The following is a 21,187-nucleotide window of genomic DNA, read 5'->3' as shown; positions in this document are numbered from 1 at the left end:
GTAGGCATCGAAATACTGTCAAATTGCCATTTTTATTTGATTTTTTGGTTGTTGTTCAGCATGTTAGAGTTATGTTATTGAGTTAAATCTTCACACGCAGATAGCAAATATGGCCACATAGTGTTATGTTTATTGTGTACTACAGTATTGTGGCAACATTGTCGTTTCATCCTGTGGTATATTTAATATGCGTAATAAAATAAATGCTTCTTGGGAATGAAACATCGTTATATTCAGTTGTATTTATTTTCATCATCTTTTGGTGTCATCCTCTCGTACGCGAGATTTATAAGTTCGACAATCAAGGATGAACTAAAATGATAAATCAATATTCTATTTGAAGCATTTCCCAGTATGATGCACAAAAAACTATTATTTCCTCTGTTCGTGCTAATTGAACATTAATTCATAATGTGATTTAATAATAAACTGACTGTACTGACTGACTGCTTGAAAACTTATTTCATTTGTAATCGGCACCAGAAAATTTGAAAATGTTTTTAGGTTTCACTCGGGTAAAGAAATAAAGCTGTTGAACACATTTTCATCTAAACGAAGTTATTGCTTGCTAAACAATAAGGTGAACGAAAAAGTAACTCAACCAACAGTATCGGAATATAGCTCACTGTTTGGCTAACAAAGTAGTAATATTTATAGTTCCAATGTAACAATCCGTAATCCAATCATGGGAAACAACTAATCCTGTGGAAGGATTTCTTTCAACAGGTCAAGGGTTCTACAGTGTGATTTCAGTCGGGATACCAACTTGTCACCACTGTGAATGGCTACTTTATTCCGAAAGTTGGAAAATCCAGCGTGATACCGACCCGGAATTTGTTGAAATATGCCATTCGTCTCTGTACTCCTTTACAAATTTGGAGACGTCTCGTCTGTAATTAGCAGATGTAGTTTTAGCTTTATGAACACATTCGTCCATGAATTGGGTCATGTAAACACATTCTAAGTTTGTGGACAATCTTCCAACCAGCTGACTAAATCTAGCAACATGGGTGTCTGTGTAACGACCATGGCAGTGTTTTAGGTTCTCTGCAATGTATATGGAAATAAGCATTTGATTACTAATCATATATAAAAAACGGGTGTAAATACAAATAGATATTTTCACACATAAACAACGGACACATATATGCCGAAAGTAGTGGTTGGGTTGATGTAAAAACATACATTCAGTTAGTAAAAAAAGACCTTTCACCATTCCCAATTGTACACTTACGTTTAAAGTCATTATTTAGAAACTCGTTAACAAGATCTAGCGGTATGTTGTTCCCAGCTCCTTCTTTCAGGTTAGCAGTGCTATTCCAAAGCATTTCTTCTCCTTGCCTTGGCGAAACTAACCATTTATACCTAAAGTAAACGTTGAATATATTAACCAATATTTTCTTGTGAGGATCGCCAGTAAGTTTAATCACATATTTGAAATTTACTGAAAAAACGATAAAATAAACTTACATGCTAGCAATCTATGGCCAATTATAAGATATTTATAATGGTTATTTTCCCAGAAATCTAACATTGAAACTCTCCAATTCGACATCATTGCCGGACCATCGTTTTCGCGTTCTGCATCTTTTTTCTGCCATATGGAATAACCCTCTCCATAATGCATGACAGGAGTAATTGAAGAGGTAGTCAGCGCCGATGTCCTGGTCTAGCTTTGATAAAGGCCCTTTAACTTGACAGTCATCTGAACAAAACCAAGAACCATCTAGTGGAAAATTTATCAACAGAAAATTATTATTATTATTATTATTATTATTATTATTATTATTATTATTATTATTACCAACACATCGCATATGAAACCATTAGGGCACATGAACTCCCTGTCACACCCTATCCACTTATCATCATCAGTATCTTCTTTCTTTTTACAGAAACAATAAATTGATGATTTTTCACAGTCCGGGCTACACCACCACTCGTCATCTGGTACACATTCAGATTGTAATTCAACACAATCGAGGTGGAACCATCTGCCTCTTTTACACTGTGAGAGTTCAGAACATTCAATCATGGTCTCTCCTAGGTCTGTGAATAAAGAGGTGGTTTGTTATATTGTATTGAGTTCAGTGGTAGAATCTATCTCCCTATTGCGTTGTTTCACAGATCACTATTCATGCACTTGTAGGTTTCAGTTTAGTCGACACCATACATGCACATACCTGTTTTACATATGCAATAATCATCATTTTCATCATCATAATTATCAATGCATGGCTGTTGATCACTGTCACTAAGTGGCACTTCATCTACATCCGGCCAAATAAAAGAAACTATTTCCTCAGCTAACTTTTCAACGTAGTCTTTCTGCTAGTCCGGTTGAATAGTCGGCTTCTCACATAGGCTGGTCAGTCTTCTTAAATGCATTGCCAATAGACAGGTATAGCTTTCGGTCTTAAAGTTAAGAAAATCCACTGTGTGATTAACATCATGAATCACCCTCTTTTTCACTGTACGGTGACCAAACTTAATTTTGACATGGAATAAAGACCCACGTGCACTTGCCGAACTTCCACTGAATAGTTTGTTTATGGTGTCCTTCAAATAAAAGAAACAAATATTACACATGCATCCATACATAATTTATAACATTATATTTATATTACAAGCATGTAACTACTCAGTATTTACCTGGATTGTGATGCACCTTTTGTGGAACTCCTGTGGCCTTGGTTCGAGCCCAACAAGACGATTGACATGGTCTTGGCTACATGCCATAGCAAACTTGGCATCAACCATACGTTCAATTGATAATTGATCACCGTGACATACAACGTTATAGAGGGGTTTTCCATTTTGTGATGGTACATACTGTCCAAGATGTCGCATTATCTCAATCACACCTTTGCTGGAGGAAGGGTTGGCTTTTATTATACCAAGGTTAACCTGAAAAACGCAAATATATCAATATCCAGAGTAAGTATATAACAAATGACTTGGACATGGTTATAAATTTAAATTATATACCATCATGCTATATTCAGAGAAACCATCCGATTTATCGTTTGGACTGTTAATATATTACTGTACATTTCGGCCGTAGTATGGTGCTAATTTTCATTGACCTATTTCAAAACATTACACTTTATATTGGTTTAAAGACTTAAGTTTAGACTATAGTTAGAAATGTGTCAACGTGGGTATTTAGTGTGAAATGAGTGGAAAGTATCTATTTTAATTGTCATCATTGTACGACTAACTTTACTGAGACACAACTGAACACCATAGTTTAGTTGTTTAGTTTTGGGTGTGAATATTATGTGATATTGGGACTTACAATCTCACTCTTTAATCGTGATTCAGAAGAGTACTTGTGCGATATATGCCATTATATTTGTGTGTCCTTTAAACACTCAAAGTTGCGCACAAGAATACGCTGAAATTGATGTGATTGATAGCAACATCTATGAAAGTAGACTTCTGTAAATGGTCAAATAATATTAAAATTAGCAGATGAACCAAGTATGCAATATTCTTCAATATAACAAATGTTGAATGAGAAAATAATCATGGCTTTAAATATAGGTTGATAAATGTAAATTAGAACCATATAAAGAATTATCGAAATACATACCTGTTTGTCTGTTTTCTCTACTACCGGTTGCATTGATGCCGTAACTTTTGGTGGAAGTTGAAAAACCACTTGTTTGGCAGACGTTGCCCCTGAAGCCTCTTCTTCGCTGGATTTTCTTTTAAATCCAACACAGGGAGAAAAACATCGTTCGCGAAGCTCGTCTTTAACACATTGAGCCTTTTTTTCTTAGTTTGCCAAACCTACAGATTAGACTGTAATATGTTTGGCAAACAAAACCACCATTTTGTGGTTCCTTGAACAATTCAACTACAATGTCATAAACAGTGAAATTGCAACAAACATTTGTGCCAACTCCATATCGTTTCAAACTTTGATTTCGTTTCTGAAACGGTTGGTTGCAATGAACACACGTTATTGACCCAATACCGGACATGTTGTGTACATTCTCGGGGAATCCCTAACCGCATTACCTAATGACAACAACGTGACGCCATATTGATCATGTGATACCGACCTCGTCCAGTGTGTGTAAGATGGCGACAAACTGTGTTTTAGAGTGACAGTCCAAGAATACTCGGGTGAATGGGCTTTATTTGAAATTATTAAGTTTCAATCCTTACTGTGGCGAGTATTTAATAAATGTACAATCTATCGACCTTAGTATGGAGTCGTTTTTCACAAGACATTGTCTGATTTTTAATCGTTTATTTGCGCAATGGTTTCATTGCGGCGTCAACATGGACGGTACTCTATGGCTGTCACCATAGCTCTACTGTGTCGACAATACCATACAAATTTCAAGTACGTTTATTATAACATCAGATCGACACAAGCAGATCTATGGACCTACAGCTAGGTAACACAGCCACTGGAAAAAAAATCATTGATTTGGGTGTTCTCATCTGCGGATTTTATCGAATTATAGCTATCCCATTCCTTTATTTTTTTGGTTTCCAATAGCCTTACACATTTGTATTCCCCTACACATGTTAAAACAGACCTTGAAGGGAAAACAAATCAATTGTGTCGAATAAACCAGCTTGAAAGTATTTGCTTTGACTTCATGGACGTTTTCTAGGAGTTTAATTTTTTTCAAAATACAAGGTCGTTAACAAAAAATAACGTATACTTATTGTCGTCGGATCAAATTTTAACAGCTTTAAGAAAAACTCGAATGTGTCCAGACAAACTATTTCGTGGATTATTTACCAACGTGTTGTGGTTTGAGTTGGTGGCAATGCGACTAAAACAGAAATTAAAAATCAGCACACTCCTTTTTAAAACGCATTGCTTGAATAAAACTGACAAGACACATTCAATTTACCAGTGTATTGAACTACTAGGTAAAGTAAAAAAAACTTCTTATCACCAGCAGTAATTTTTTACCATTGATTGGGTAATGCGTCGTAGAATGCAGATACGGGCATGAAACACACATTTTAAAAAAGTTTGAAGTCTGGCGATTCAAAAAATATATCCTTTCCTGAGTCTTTTTTTTATACATTTAGTCACAATTAGAAGATGAAAACAAGTATGCAAACAATAGTCCCGCTACCTTATCGACACATCTTCCCGAAACTTCTAGGCTCTTTCTATTGCACTTTATCTGTTATTATTGATATTTGCACCAATCGATATGTTTACCTATATTAATATAGTTGAATTTTAATGATTGAGGTAACAAAAACAATAAAGCAAACACAATAAATTAGCATCTGTTTGATTATATATGGCAAATATGAATCGTCTATATTATCTAACAGATCCTCTACTTCTGAATAAAATATTTTCAATTCAACAAAATCATTATAGTCATAAGAAAACAAACCAGGAAAGTAATCAATATTGGACGATGTATAATCTCTTTTTCTGCATCGTTGTTAGTAGCAGAGTCTGATAATTTATGGCTTTCATTGTAAGAATTGACGCGGATTTATAAGATATTATTACTCGTTCAAGTTTAGAATTTCTGAAATGACTAAGAGCGCGAACAACTTTGAATTATGTCTGACGACACTCATTATTATACCAACCATGTGTCGTATTATGTTTACTCTTTAAATTGGAAGGCTTCATCTTAGTCGTTTCAGAAAAAAATAACATAACATTATCCAATTACAATCAATACTTGAATAACACTTTTCTGATAAATTATTAAAATTACTACTTGCAAAGTATTAAAATTTTCGGCATGTAAATCACCCCACTTATTTTTATAATATTTGTTGTTTGTGTCGACTGCAGCCCCTCAACGTGTGCTGCGAGAAACTGAGTAGGATTTGGAAAATCAAAGGTTAATGTTCGGATTCTGGCCTATTATCGACTCGGCAATTGCTAAACGAATTAAAATTGTCAACCGATTTTAACACGTAATACACCACGTTTGTACTTCGATAGTTACACATGTAAATCCTCCACTTCAATTACCTTCGCCAATGCACCCATTAGCTATTTCATACCAGTGTCTTTACAAAAGTCAAGCAACAAATTCCCACATGGATTCGAAAACCCGTCTTCCGACACACGAGTACACGTAGTACACATTTATTGTTACCTGCTTCTACATATTATCACGGTAAAATAATGCCAAATATCGAATTGAAGTTACAACTGGTGCACAATTTAAGCTACATAAAATCACAATAAAAAACTTTAATTGTTTAATTGTATAACTTATAGAGAATATAGACGGTCTTATAGAAATAACACCCACAGAGTCGAAATGAGCTCAAATGGCGGTAGTCCAGATTTAACTTTATTGTGTAGCATATTACATATTTATTCGAAAATAGCATCCACCAAAATATTTTTAATTTTTCGAAATCGACATTTGATTAATCCCACTGTCACAATATCTACCATGACCATTTTTAATAGTTGTCCATATTAATGTTCGACCCTGCTAACAAACCTTGTTTGGGTATCCAATACAACGAGAGGTTTATCAATAGTTTTCAATGGATTATCAAACAAAGTAACATAGGAATGACTATTGTATATTTCTTTATTAGATAAGGTAGAGAGAGGACATGTGTTGTTATTATTTTCAACTGAATGACATTTTGATTAATCTAATAGGCACTGAAAGTAGTAATGCTTCCAGAAATAAACAATGTTTTTGAATGCTTTGTCACCTGACACGACAACACCAATTCTCGAACCGTCAGTAATGTTGTTAATAATCATTCTAAGTGAGTAACACAATATACCAAAGATAAATTATTCAGAATGACATTTATATATAGTAATGAGATCACACCGCACCCATGTCTACAAGTGGCGGACAAAAATTAAAACAAACTGTCTGCTTCGCAAAGAAGTGCATTGTTGCGTCAATATGGAGAATACATTTGACTCAGTGTCGGGCTCATTCTAAACGTTGGAAAAAACAAGACGTCTTTGGATTGGGTCACGTAGCAATCGACCAGATGATTGTGCTGGTTTAAAATGGCCAAAGACACAAATAAGATCACTGATTACCGTGTTCTTTTATGACACCCGTGATGGTATTTTTCTCGCTCTAAACAAAAAAAATATCATAGAACATATCCTACCTCCATGGCCACAGAGCAATATCAAATTATATGGTAAAATTAAAGTAATTAATTCACATGCGTCTGCGAAAATAACCTACGTTATTTTTAACTGCCTTTGAGGCTCTAGAGTTGATAAAATTAAGTAATAGTATGATTGGTGACAACCGTCAAGGTGGTATCAGAATGCTTGATGTTTTTTTGATGGATCACGCGACTATTGGGTAGTAATTAGACAGATAAGGTTCCATCATGGAAATGTATCCCGTTATTCTACCTTCAAAAAGCAAACATAGAAAACCTTTTCTGATGATTTTTTTTTATTTTAAGCACTACCCTGAAATTTTAAACCTACATGTCTTCTACAAAAATGAAATTATAGCTTGGCACGCAGCTGGAGGTGGAGGTGATACCACAATAAATATAAATAACACCAAATATATTATTGGTAAATCAACCTACTGTGAAATTTAGAAATGTAAAGCAAATTGGATGCATGAAATGTTCATGTTAATCAACACGTTACCGAAACAGTGGCTCAATATACCACTACATTACATACATACATTACGAGATTATGCCCTGTCAGTGTGAAATTTATCGCACTTTGGATAACAAATAATGGAACAGGTTTTAGTATCACAGAACGTAATTGGACAAAAGTCGAACTAAGACGAGATAAGAATCACTGATTATGTACCATATATATAAAATATGTTTTTGAAATGCAGTGTCTCACCCCCTTTGGCCGATTTTCCATCGACGGAGCTATTCACGTCCCAAATTTTGGTTCTCCGGGCGTAATAAATTCCCTATCTAACCGCTGGACTGAATTAGCTATACTAAGAAGAATTCATAGAAGATTGGGCGAAATTGGTCGTTTTTGGCCCCAACGTGTTTTTGCTCGGAAACGCAAGGTTGCTCGGATCGAACGGTTTCTATTGTTTCGAGTATGTTGTGTGTCTAGAAACATAACAACTTTGTGTTTTGGTGAATATAGAACATGCTGTGTTCAAATAAAGAATTTTGGTATGCAAATCGAACAATTTTAATAGCTCCTTATTGTAACGTCTCCCATATAAATAGTCATCTACTCCCCATAATTTGACAATGGTACTAGCCCGGAATTAACTTTCATTTCAGAGCGTCTTTGATTGTAGCAATGTTTACGCCACTGTACAAAAATACGCACACTCGCGAATTTGACAACACTCAAGCTGAGTAGAATGAGCTATGTCTGAAGTGTTTTATCCTAAATTTGTAGGAGATACATTTGGCGCGAAGATATCCAAAATTCAGTTTTTTGGGCTGTTGCTATGGCAATGGTGGGCCGCAACATTTTTGCAGATTGTTCCTAATAACTAGGGTGAAGGTGTGACCTACCTGCAAAGTTTGTGCGAAATCGGCCAAGCCAAAAAAAATCACAGAAGAAAACATAACAAAAGTGATTTTAAGGGCAATTAAAGTGGAGCGGATCGCCATAAGTGATTTTAAAGGTAATCCTAGCGGAGCGGATGGCCAATAGTGAACACAAATTTTCGTAAATATTAAAGAAAAATAAACTATGTTACATATTCTACCATGTATCTATGCGATTTAGGGGAACTAGCCACAAAATCTGACTGCTTATTCTTAACACTGATATCTAACTCGGTATTGGCAGGGTCATTAAAAACGTACAAACTGTCCTCGACTGTTTGGAGTGTTAGTTTGATACGCGTCACCAGGGTATTCTGGATATGTCAGCTATCGATCGTTCTTGCAATTCTACTTCCTCTTTAGTGATGCTCATTTTGAGTGTTGCTTATGAACTGGTAACTAGGCATTCATTGCACTTACTTTTATATAAAGTAGCACACAGTTGTATATCTGTGAGAAATGTAGAGAAATTGGGATCTAATGACAATATGTATTTGTTGATTCTTGCACCATGCTTCAAATTACGTAATCCTATTTTCAGCAGTTTATGAAACCGATAAAACCTGTTACAAAGCAGTTATATGATTTAAACTTGTATGGAAAACATGTTACACATGTAGTATCATTTAATCCAGCATGTTTTTCAAATATTACACAAGACAGATTTAGGGATTTAATTATTTTTAAATATTTTTATTTACATCACTTGTAGCTTAAGTGGCTTTCGCGGTAAGTCGGTTTCGTATCGGGTGGTTTTAAAATTTTATGTTTCTTTAACAACTGTTGCTATTCTGGGAATACCCTCCTTAGAAGCTGTTAATTTTCCCTTATGATTTGTACAGTTGCTCTGGCAGGAGTTCCAAAATAAGACCCATGCTCTGATAATGCCCCTAGTTTCTAAAACGAATAAACATTTGACCATTTATAATGGGGCTTTGCATCATGTATTTTTTTTATACTGCTCAGTAATATACTGTTATTAATGATTTTATTGGTGTTGCAAAGCATAGTTGATTATTCTTTATTGAACTTAATAATCCCCATAACAATTTTCCAATATAGATAAATTATAGTACAAAACAAATGTATAACTCATTCTCAAGAATGAAATAAAGAACTGCATATATATATATATATATTGCATACAACTAATTAAAATTTAAAGAAATTGCAATATAAAATATTCCATTAATAACACTTCTCAGAGGCATATTTCGCGGTCAGTGTTATTTACGAAAATATTAGTTCACAATTTTATAAATCGGCTTGGCAATTCCCAACAACTAGATATAATGTGTACATATTTTAATACATAATGGTACACTAACAAAAATTAAATAATAATTATTTCATAATTTATTATATAATCTGGACAAAAGAAATCCATATTTTACCTTGCTAGAATGATGCTAGTAACTTCATGTGGGAATTCTAAAAACTTAGATTTGAAGTTCACAACTGGCGATTTAGCAATATTAAGGATTGTCAACGTGTCAATGTTGGCTGCAGGATTTTGTAAAAAAAATATTGCATTCACTGCCATTTATTTTATAAGTACCTTTTATATATATACCGTATGGTCCATAGTATATTTTTCTTACCGACTTGACTACATTGTGTACTTGACGTTTTCCAGTACTGTATTCTCCAGCATAATTTTCGGTTTATTTTGTAGGCATAAAATTGTAATGTCAATTTCAAAAATTTATGTAATTAAAGTCTAAGAAAAGGAATCTTGTGAATTAATTTTACCTCAACTTGGAAACAGTGTAGATTTAGTATGTATATAGGGTATATATTTTAAGTTTCTGCTCTTGAAAAGGGGTATAGTTTCACAAAAATAAGTACATGTTTAGAGGTAGTTTTGAAAAACTATACTTCAGCATGGGTACCATGTCTGACTCAGAGTAACCACCCCCCCCTCCCGTGTGTGACGATGCTATCTTCAGGCCTAAGTGATTCAAACTCCCATATTAGAACTTACTTATTTGTCAGTATCTGACTGTTATATACAACATGTCAGAATAGTAAAAAAGCTAAAAGTCAGTTGCCCGTGCCAGGAGAACTGCAGAACCAATATAATCTGTCTGCCGTCGCCGTTCACAGCAGCGATAATTGATTTGATGTGAGAATGAAGAAATAAAAGGATGTTTGAAATTTTCTGGTTTGGTTCAAGGAAAATAGTTCGTCTGAGCTAATCTAGTCCAAGAACCAACTTATTGTATAATATTATGGTAATAAAACTGGTTAAATGATTAAATAATGATGAAAACAATTCAATTAAAATGGAGTTAGGTAGGTAGGACATCCAAGAATAGTAATATACAACTTATAGAAGGAGGAAATTAAGGAAAATAACAAATCTGATGTGTAAAAAAACATATTGGAAAGGTAAAAGGTTTAATTCTGTAGTAGGTAGTGCTTTAATGTGTTTTTAAAGTGTGTTCTATTATAGGATATTTTAAGGGAGGCTTGGAGTTCCAATGTTTAACAGATGCAAATTTTAGATTATGCTGAGAAATGGTCAGATTAACTTTTGGAATTGTAAGATTGCTTTGGAATATTGACTTCGTCGGACAGCTATGAGACAGATCATTAAAGCTCAGATTATTGGCAATTATTGTGTGGATTATTGTGTTTAAGGTCAAATATAAATAGACAAATGTGAAGTTTGCAAAGTTTATAAATATCTAGTATGCCGAGTTGATGAAAGATATGTGCAGAAGGTGCACAAAAGTCTGAAAATGTGTTTAGTCGAGCTACTTTTTTTTAAACGAAGTATTGGTTCCAGCAATGTTGGACATGTATTTCCCAAAATTTCAATACAGTAGGTTAAATGTGTCAGAATTAGTGTGTTATATAGGAGGATTAGTATTGATTTAGGGACATAGTGGCGAATGCGAGAAATTATGCCTACTTTGGGGCTGATAATTTTCTTAACTTTTTCAATGTGAGTTTTACATATCATTGATGGATCAATGCTTACCGCTAAGTAGGTGACAGAAGGTACGCCCTCTACAGGCAAACCATCAACGTCTAGGCAACCTTCCAACTGGGTAGATTTTTGTGGAGTTTTCATGATCATATAATTAGTTTTTTCCACACTTATTGTAAGTTTATTAGCTTGACACATTTAACGACTTCACTGAAATCTTTATTAATATCAGTAAGGTTATTAATTTTATTAGGGTTCAAGAATTTAAATAAGTTTGTGTCATCAGCAAATAGACGGAAATCAAAACGGTTAGATGCATGGTTAATGTCGTTAATGTAGAGAAGAAAAAGAAGAGGACCTAAAATTGACCCCAGGGGAATTCCACAACCGACCCGCTTTAGTGATGACAAAGTCCCATTGATGTTAAAAGTTTGGTACCAAAGCAGTGAAAGACCCGCAATCCCATAGTGTTCCATTTTGTGAAGTAAAATTTGATGGTCTATAGTGTCGAAGGCCTTTTTTAAGTCAATAAAAATGTCAAATGTAACAAGGCCTCTATCCATATTGTCTGTAATATCTGATACTAAATCTGCAAGAGCAAGTTTCGTACTGTAAACTTTTCAAAAACCATACTGTGATGGTAATAAAATATTACATTTTTCAAGGAATTTGTAAAGCTGCTTTTTTTACCAAGGACTCAAATATTTTGCTAATAACGGGTAGGATAAATATAGGTCTATAATTATTTACATGGAATGGTAATTTTTTTTTTTATTTTTAAAAATAGGGGTAATTCTTCCAACTTTGAGTGCATCTGAGAATTTGCCTGTTGTGAAACATGTGCTATATGGTAAACAGCGTCCAAAATTAGTCTAGGGTGCGTACAATCATGTCTCACAGCTTTCCGGGGGTCCAAGCGAAGCATTTTATTAATGACGTCATTTTCATTAATTGGGTTATATTACTGATTAAAATGATTTGATGCGGACATTTTTGCAGCAAGATTAGGCCCAATAAACAATGAATGCAGCTATCCCATCCAGCAATCGAATCAATATTTATGATTTATGCAACTGATATTTCAATCTATTTGCTTAGTGGTCTGAAAGTGAATGTTGTCAAGTTTGAGAGTGTGTTTATACATCTTGAACATTCAACAACGTGTTGAACAGGAAGTCCATCTTGGACAGAGTACAGTAGATGTTTCAGTAACTTAAAAATTGTTATGCACATCAAAAACCTTTATTGAAACAGAACATGTTATATATTCACCAAAAAACAATGTTGCAATGATCTAGACATACAGCGAATAGAAAACAAAAGAAATCAACCGATCCTTTGCTTTTTGGGCGAAAAAAGGTCGAGGTCAAAAATAGGATAGGTTATTTTTTAAAGGCGCCAAGAGAAGCAAAATTTGGGAAGTGAATCACACTGGCGACGAAAAATCAGTGATATCCGGATAACCACAGTCCCTGTGTAATAACCAAGGGGCGAGAGACTATTTACCGCGATGATAGCTAATGTAATTTCGACCTAATCGATATTTGCAAGATTCCGGTGAAACACGGTTACCAGTGAAGACCAAAACCACACAAACGGTTGTGAATTTTTACGGAGGTGTCATGGATTTGTTTCACTGTGTCTAGATACCGACTTGATAGCTGGGTTCTAGTGAATAGCTGGTTGATATCTTTCGACACTTGCCCGTAACCTGTCATCATTTAAGCTTATGCAACGTACTAGGCGGTAGTCGAGTCAGTGATTGGAACTAATTATGATATAAACGTTGCCATCCCGACTGCTATTCCTGACAGTTTGGTATGGTACTCTATTAATATAGCGGCCAATTAATCATATATATATGACGTGTTGAATACTTCGTGTGATTGGCTACATGAGTGGAGGTCACGCCTCAAGATCTTGAACTTCTATGTAATACGTTACGATTTTGAGAAGTGAGTAACTTGGGGAGTCTTGAGGAGCATTGGTGTGTCTCCATGTGGCGCCGAGACGAGAAGTTGACACAAATTCAATCTGTGTGTATCTTTGCTTGGTCGGAAGGTTGCTAACGAATCGATTCCCTGATACCTGACGTAACGTTTAAGAACACGATAATTCAGCCGTATAAGAGGACATGGATTCTTATTACAGACTGCCGAGAACAATTCTTTATGGTGTAATTCACTCTGGCGTGGGCAAACGTTAAAGTCAAGGATTAAAAATAGCGACAAAACACTGTTATGCTAATTAGCTTTTTTGACGACGACGTTTTTCTCGGCGATAGCTACATAAATTTGAACCAAAACGTTATCGGCAAGACTCATAAGACGACAGAGACAACCACCAAAACGTAGTTGGAGGCAAATAAACTGGTTGTGGCGAGAAAAAAATACCGTTGCTTATACCAGTGTCAACACGACCACTGAATACGAATTCTAGGCTCACAAATATCCAACACCGAATTGACAAACTAACAGTTGCCATGGAAAAATCGCTGAAATTTCAAGAAAACTTCATGATGAAGGCGAGCCATCGAGCTATGAGTATTCATGCAAGTGATTCATCACTGGGCGACAATGATCATGTGCACAATCATCCACGCAATTACAACAGAACGCCAAAATCTGTAACTGGCGTGTCATCATCGCTTACAGTTGCGGAACAGATATATACTCGTACTACAGACAATCTAGAGCCAATACAACTCAAGATATCATCTGATGGCATATCTGAGGCCACCAAAACTAAATGGCGAGTATGTTGATCTTGCCCCAGTGACCCCCACATGTTGAACTTAATGATACAATTGAAGCATCACTAAAAGGATCGGAAGTTGTGTTTCAACCCAGGTGCAAGTAAATTCCAATAAACTGCTCATTGCATTTGGTGTGTTAGAGAATAATCTATATGCACAAACACTTGAACTTGCAGCTGCTCCCCATGTTTATCATCGTTTAATCCAAAACTGTGATGCAAAGTGTATATAACTATGATGTTAAATTTCGTCACAAATTAGCAGCACAACGTGATTTCACATACAATAAGTTACATCGCGAATTGTGTATCACAACATTCACTGCAGCAAAAGCACGACAGATATGTCATCGATGTAAACAAACTGATCACTTCGCAAAAGACTGTTCCTTTCCAGCGGACATACCCGTCTCATCGTCGAGAGAAGAGGAGGGAAAGAAGAAAAAGGAAACATGCCTCTTGTACAATGTTGACGAATGTAAAGCAGAAAACTGTAAAGGAGCTAACATATGTAAGAGATGTGGTGGGAAAGATCCCATTTTATTAGATGAAAAAACTGCATGTCAACTTAACTATGCAACATAGAAGAACTTGTATCATGACCATCCAAATGAACATTTGGCAGGCACATTACTCATTTGAATCAGGGAAGGGGTGCCTATAGTCTACACAGGAAATATGCTGCAAATGCCTTTACTTTCACTAAACTGGAATAGCGTTTTAAGTGTCAAGTAGGCAGTCACAGAAATGCTATTGGATGAAGTGAATAAAAGTTACAAGATAGGTCCGTTACTATCACCACTAACTTCATCCTTTGTGTCGTCACCACTGGTGCAACACCAAAGACAAAATCAGGAAAATGTCGCATCATCTATGACCGTTTTTGGCCACCTGGACAATCTGTAAATGATGGCATTTGTAAAGAAAATTACACCTGCAATTACATATCAATAAATACTGTAATAAAACACATACTTCAACATGGTAAGGGGTATCTGCTCAAAGATCAACCTCCAAAAAGCCTTTTATCAAATCCCAGTCCGACCGGCAGACTGGGAACTTTTTAGTTGCTTATGGGAGCTAAATCTGACTGGACATAACCATACTTATTACTTCTACAGCAAAGTTCTTCCTTTCGGACTACACCCAGCTACGCCCAGCTCTCTTTAACATTTTGCTGATGATGATGATGTAGTTTGTGATGAAGAAACATTCAAACAGTCAACAGTCGAACACTATCTTGATTATTACATTACTATTGAAAACCCTGGGATTGAACAGTGCTCAGATAACCTAATTGCAATGCTTGATTGCTGTAAACAGCTAGGATTTCCAGTAAATACCAGTGAAGTGTTTGAGCCCTAAACCTGTTTAGAGTTTCTTGGTATCATACTTGACAAAGATCTTATGGAAGCCCGCATATCAAATGAGCGACTACAAGATACTTTGACAGAACGTCATCATTGGCACAATTGGCAATATGCCACAAATCATGAATTTTTTTCATTAATTAGCTAAATGAGTTGTATTACAAGGGTTTGTCGCCCTGGTCGCATATTTCTAATAATAATAAAGAATTGAAGAAAATAAATATACTGATAACACTGGTTTAGAAAATGGCACTTTCGTTAATATAAACTGTCAGTTCTATATGTATGGTGCCCATAATATATATAAACTTTGCTTCATTATCTAACATTTTGAAATGATGATTTGAGATTTGTGTTGATTGAAATAACCTCATTCTTGCTTCTTTGTGTTGTGGACATTCAATCAGAAAGTTAAATTCATTTTCGACTTTATTAGTACCACACCTTTCACACATTCTATCATCCGCTTTTGTTTTTGGTCTTGACTATGACGACTTTTATCTATTGTCACACGCAAGGTAATATTACCGTAATTGGTATAGTACAGGTGTGATGCTTCAAATACCAAAATGGCAACAGTAACAGAAAGACTTCCATGGCGACGATGATAACATACGAACACGGAGCCAACAGATGAGGTTTCAACTGGTACTAGTAGTATTATACTCTGCAAACATCAAGTACATCAGTTTCTAAAAAAAGTCTAGAATATTCCACCCAGACACAGTACGGTTCTAGAACATTCTCAGTGACACGGAAGTGGTAAATAAGTCGACTGCGACATCTATCATTGAATTATAATCACTACATTTTTTGAGTTTACTGTATATTCTTTATTTATTATTTTCTCCAGATTTAGATTTTTCTGAAATAATTGCACTCTCCACAAATTTACATAACTTGCTTCTGTTTGATCACTTATTTGATATATAAGATTTATAATCTTGGTCCTTTTCCAGTAATTATTAATTTCACTTTGGTCTATTATTTTTTGTATTGGTTTTGCCCATTGTGATTGATCAATAAATATTTTATACAACTATCTTACTATCATTATTTTAATTAAAACGGAGATTGGGTATCTGCTAGGTTTGATGCTATCTGTTAACTTGTAGAAGCATTTTACACAGTTTCAAATTTAATTTTGTTATGTATGTTTTATCTGTATATTTCTCTGAGCCCCATATTTCACATCCCTAAGTTAGTATTGGTCTTATTATATGGTCAAAAATGTTGATCCAAGATGCTATTTGTTGATGTGCTAATCATTTTTTCGATATAGTTAAATGCTTTTAATGTTTTCTTATACAAATGTTCTTTTGCTAGATCGAACTTTTCACCTGGTTTAAATTCTATTCCTGAATATTTATAATTTTTAACTCTATCTAGTTCTTCATTTTCATAAGCATTATACTTATGATTCAATAATTTGCCATTTTTATTAAAAATCATAATTTGTGTTTACTTTCTGACACAAAGACATGGTCATCAGCATATAACAGGCTACTAATTCTTTTGTTGTTCAACTTAACTTGTTTACACGACTTATCTACTTGTCCTGGTAAATCATTTAGAAATAAATTGAAGAGTATTGGGTTGATGTTACAAACTTGTCTTACACCTCCGAGTGATTTGAAAGCTTTAGTCATTCCATTGTTTAATTTAATATTGTATCTTGCATCCTCATACATACGTTTAATTACCTGATATGTTTCCAGTAATATTATTCTTCACCAATTTATAATACAGTCATTTACGCTATATGCTATCAAAGACACTTTTTTTTTAATTTATTCATATTATTTGTAACTTTGTTATTAATGTATTTATCAACAATTGATTTAAGTACAAACATGTTGTCCCTAGTTCTATAGCCAGGTCTGAATCCAACCACACATGGGTTTAGAATGTCATTTCTTTCCAAATAAAATGTGTAGTCGGTTATTTAATACAGATGTAAATAGTTTTGCCAGACAACTTGAAAGCGCTATTCCTTTACAATTACTGAGATTATTTTTATCACCAGATTTGTAAATTGGTTTAATTACACTAATACGACATTGATATGGAAGCTGCCTTTTGTCTAATATGCTATTAAACAGTTGTCTAATTGGCTTGATTAATACTGACTATCCATAAATCATTTCATTTGTGATGTTATCCTTGCCTTGTGATTTTCTTTTTTTCAATTGTTTAATTATTTCTACAGTTGTAATTTCCTTATTCAGATTAATATTGACCTCTCCGTTTTCAGTATTATGAATATCTGTACCTAATGAAGAGTCATTTTCACATTCCTTGTTCAAATCTGAGAAATTTCTAATCCATTCCTTTACAGAAATATTATCACTAATGCTATTATTTGTTGGTAATGTGTTTTAATTTTTTGACATTGTTTTCCAATATTTAGAGGGATCTGTTTTTTCTACCTGATCCAACTCGTTTAAAAAGTTATTATAATCTCTCTTCAGTCTGATTATTTTTTCATGATCTTTTTTCAGCTGAAAAAATATAACATATGGATCTTTTGGGTATTTGTTTTATTTTTTCTTTGTTGTTTCATACTGATTTTTAATTCATTCGAGCAAGTCTTAAGTGACAGATCTGCAGCATAACCCACAAATATCTTTCAGGCATTAGATCTAACTCTGTATCAATGCTATCATTTTCAAACTCTTGTTCTTGTTAAATAGTCTTGTTGTTACAATTAGAGTCAACTAAACTTGAAATACTATAGGAGTGACATATAAAATTACCATACAAGTCACCAATTTTCAGCTCTTTAATTATTTTTATATCTGTCGATAAACAAAGGTGGATGTGGTATATGCTCCACAGTGTCATTCACAATACAATCCTCTAGTTTTCCTTTTCGTGCATTCAAATCTCCCATAAGATTTACATCTCCATTAACTGAATGATTTGTTATTTCTTTCTACAATTCTTCAATGATATTATTTTTTTTGTTTGAAAATAGACAAGTTTTCAGCTCTACCTGTAACGTTACATTTCCTGCCCTTTCTCTAAAATAACTTAAAAAGTCAATTAATTTATGCGCTAACTGTGAATCATAGTTTTTTACAGTGCCATATGTAGGTTTCTCGTACATGGGCTACAGATCAATTCTCTCTGGTCGTCTGTATTGCTGGTCATTGTGTTGATTTCCATCTGTTGTCATCTCTGTAAGAACGTTGACTGCGTGTGTGTGGGTCTGTTTCACCAATCCAGGTTTTCCATTATTCATTGACTTTTTTATATCTGCTATTGGTAATTTGACTCTATCAGCATTAATATGTATCCCATCTTCAGCAAATAACCTGTTTTTTGCTGAGTGATACTTTATGATGGGCAATACACAGCCTTCTTTGTGAGAGAATTATTTCATTTCTTCATTTACGCGCTTGATATCTTTGTTTATATCAACACATTATTTTGAAAGAATTGCTGATATTCCAAATTTTGCTTGGAGAATTTTTTTGGTTTGTGAGATGATATTGTCATGATTGTGGTTGGCTAGATCGTTAGTACCAACATGATATACAACAGATTCCACTTGTGTGTCAGCTGACACTTTCTGTAACTGATCATGTGCTTCACGCACTGTGTAAGCCAATGGTCACACCTTTTATGATTGAGTCTCCTACCAAAATATGATTGGCAGTTGACTTCTTTGACTTGATTGCTCTTTTGCTGGATTTGAGTTTAGACTCTTGATCTTGAATGGGTAGCTGCTCTACTGCATTTGGTTCTTCCTTGTGTTTGTCATCTACGACTTCATGATTTTCTGAATCATTTAGTGAGGCAAACATTTATTTCATCACATGTTTTCTCTGCAATTTTTGCACAGAATTGTTGTTTATTCAATGCAGGCGAATCCATTATCTTATTGAAATTCAGTAACAGTTGTTCATAATCATTGCTTAAGATATCAAGCCTCTCTGTCATGTTGTGCACTAGATTTTTCAGACGTGCATTTTCACTTTGTCAAAAATACTCTTATTGTACTTCTTTTCCTCATCTAACTGTTTCTCTCACATCTCTATAATGAGTGATTTTCCTTTATTTCTCTGTTTCTCTTTTTAGTTCTTCATTTTTACTGGTCAGCTCTTTTACTGTTGATTTTGAAGAAGCATTTTCTGCCTTGCAATCACGTGATTTGTCTTTCAAGTTGGCAATAGTATTTTTCATCTTTCAATTAAGCTGTCATTGCATTCTTGCCTTTTGTATTTCTTAACCCATTCCTCATAGTTTTCCCCTTGTACCTTTAGTATAAAATGTTAGTACAACGTATCTATGTTCTTTGCCTCCTTTTTATCTTTCCACAGTATGAGTATAGCCATCTTACCTGCTGAGTTGATTTCCTTCCATTCAGATTTCAAACCTGCTCACAATACTTCTCTGAGTACCTTTTCTTAACTACCTCAATCCATTCTGGTAGTCTGGTAGTAGTAGTCTTGAACTTCATATTTGTACTCTTTCATATTTGCACTAATTCATCTGTCTTGGAGTCTTGCATGAAGTCAATGTGTACAGTTTCATCAGCCTGTAGCTCTGACATTTATGGGTTATTCACTGCGTATGGAATGTCATACACATAATCTTCGTTTTTATACTCCTTTTGCTGCCTGCCAAAACTCTGTATATAGTTGTATATATATCTTGAACTGTCAGAAATGACAGTTACGTCTTTCACACTGTGTGTGCAATGGCTGCCATGTTCATATATTAATTGATACTGTAAACTTAAGCACCTGCATCATAAGATAAGGCTCACTAAGAACTTCAAACTTGACATTCAGTGGTGGGTGGATTATTTACCCACATGCAACTGAGTTGGTATGTTTTATGATCTGCATTGGACACAAATGTCCGTATCCATCTGTATACTGAAGCTTAGGTTATGGTGCTATATTTTGAACAAAAAAATCACAGGAAAAGTTTAGTGACGACATTGCAGATTACACTCCACGCAAATATTCAATTAACTGGCGCAAGCTATATGCTATTGTGGGAGCCGCTGAATGTTGGGGTAGCCACTTTAAAACATTACGTATACTTTTTCATTGTGACAATATGTCAGTTGTGCACATAATCAAAAAGGGGAGCTCTCGCAACATCTTGTGTGCTTCCTTGTTGTGTCAGTTATTCTTCATCTGTACTAAGCATAACTTTGAGCTGCAGGCAAAACACGCTGCTGGTGCAAATAACCAGGCTGCAGATGAACTTTTACGCATGTTTGACCAAATAAGATAACTAATGTGTTAAACCTGTTTTCGTGACAGACCCTACTGCTCACTGGTGGACACGTGCTTGTAATCGGGTTGGAAGTGCATATTCAAGTAACACGCGTACAACATGCCAGCATATTTTAAATTTGGTGACTATGCAAAGGCCTGCTCTGCCAACAAGCGAGGAACTTGTGGTCCTTACTTACCTTCATGAGTCAAAAAACTAGCACTAATATCACATACCTGTATTCAGTACGCTTTTGGCATATTACAAACGGTCCTGGGGACCCACTTCAGGACACCCCATGTATCCAGCTTGCTTTGCATGCCATACACAAAGTTAAAGGTACCTCAAAACATAGCATTTGACATACTCATAAACATACTCATAT

General features: G+C 34.8%; 1 pseudogene; it reads right to left on the bottom strand.

The window, feature by feature from the left end:
• Window positions 1–696: 696 nt before the first annotated feature.
• LOC100371705 (uncharacterized) lies at window positions 697–11,587 on the bottom strand (annotated as a pseudogene).
• Between the last annotated feature and the right edge of the window lie 9,600 nt (window positions 11,588–21,187).

This window comes from Saccoglossus kowalevskii, chromosome 21, assembly GCF_978046115.1.
Source record: "Saccoglossus kowalevskii chromosome 21, keSacKowa6.1, whole genome shotgun sequence".
In the NCBI taxonomy this organism is placed as follows: domain Eukaryota; kingdom Metazoa; phylum Hemichordata; class Enteropneusta; family Harrimaniidae; genus Saccoglossus; species Saccoglossus kowalevskii.
This window is presented reverse-complemented; position numbering and strand designations above follow the sequence as displayed.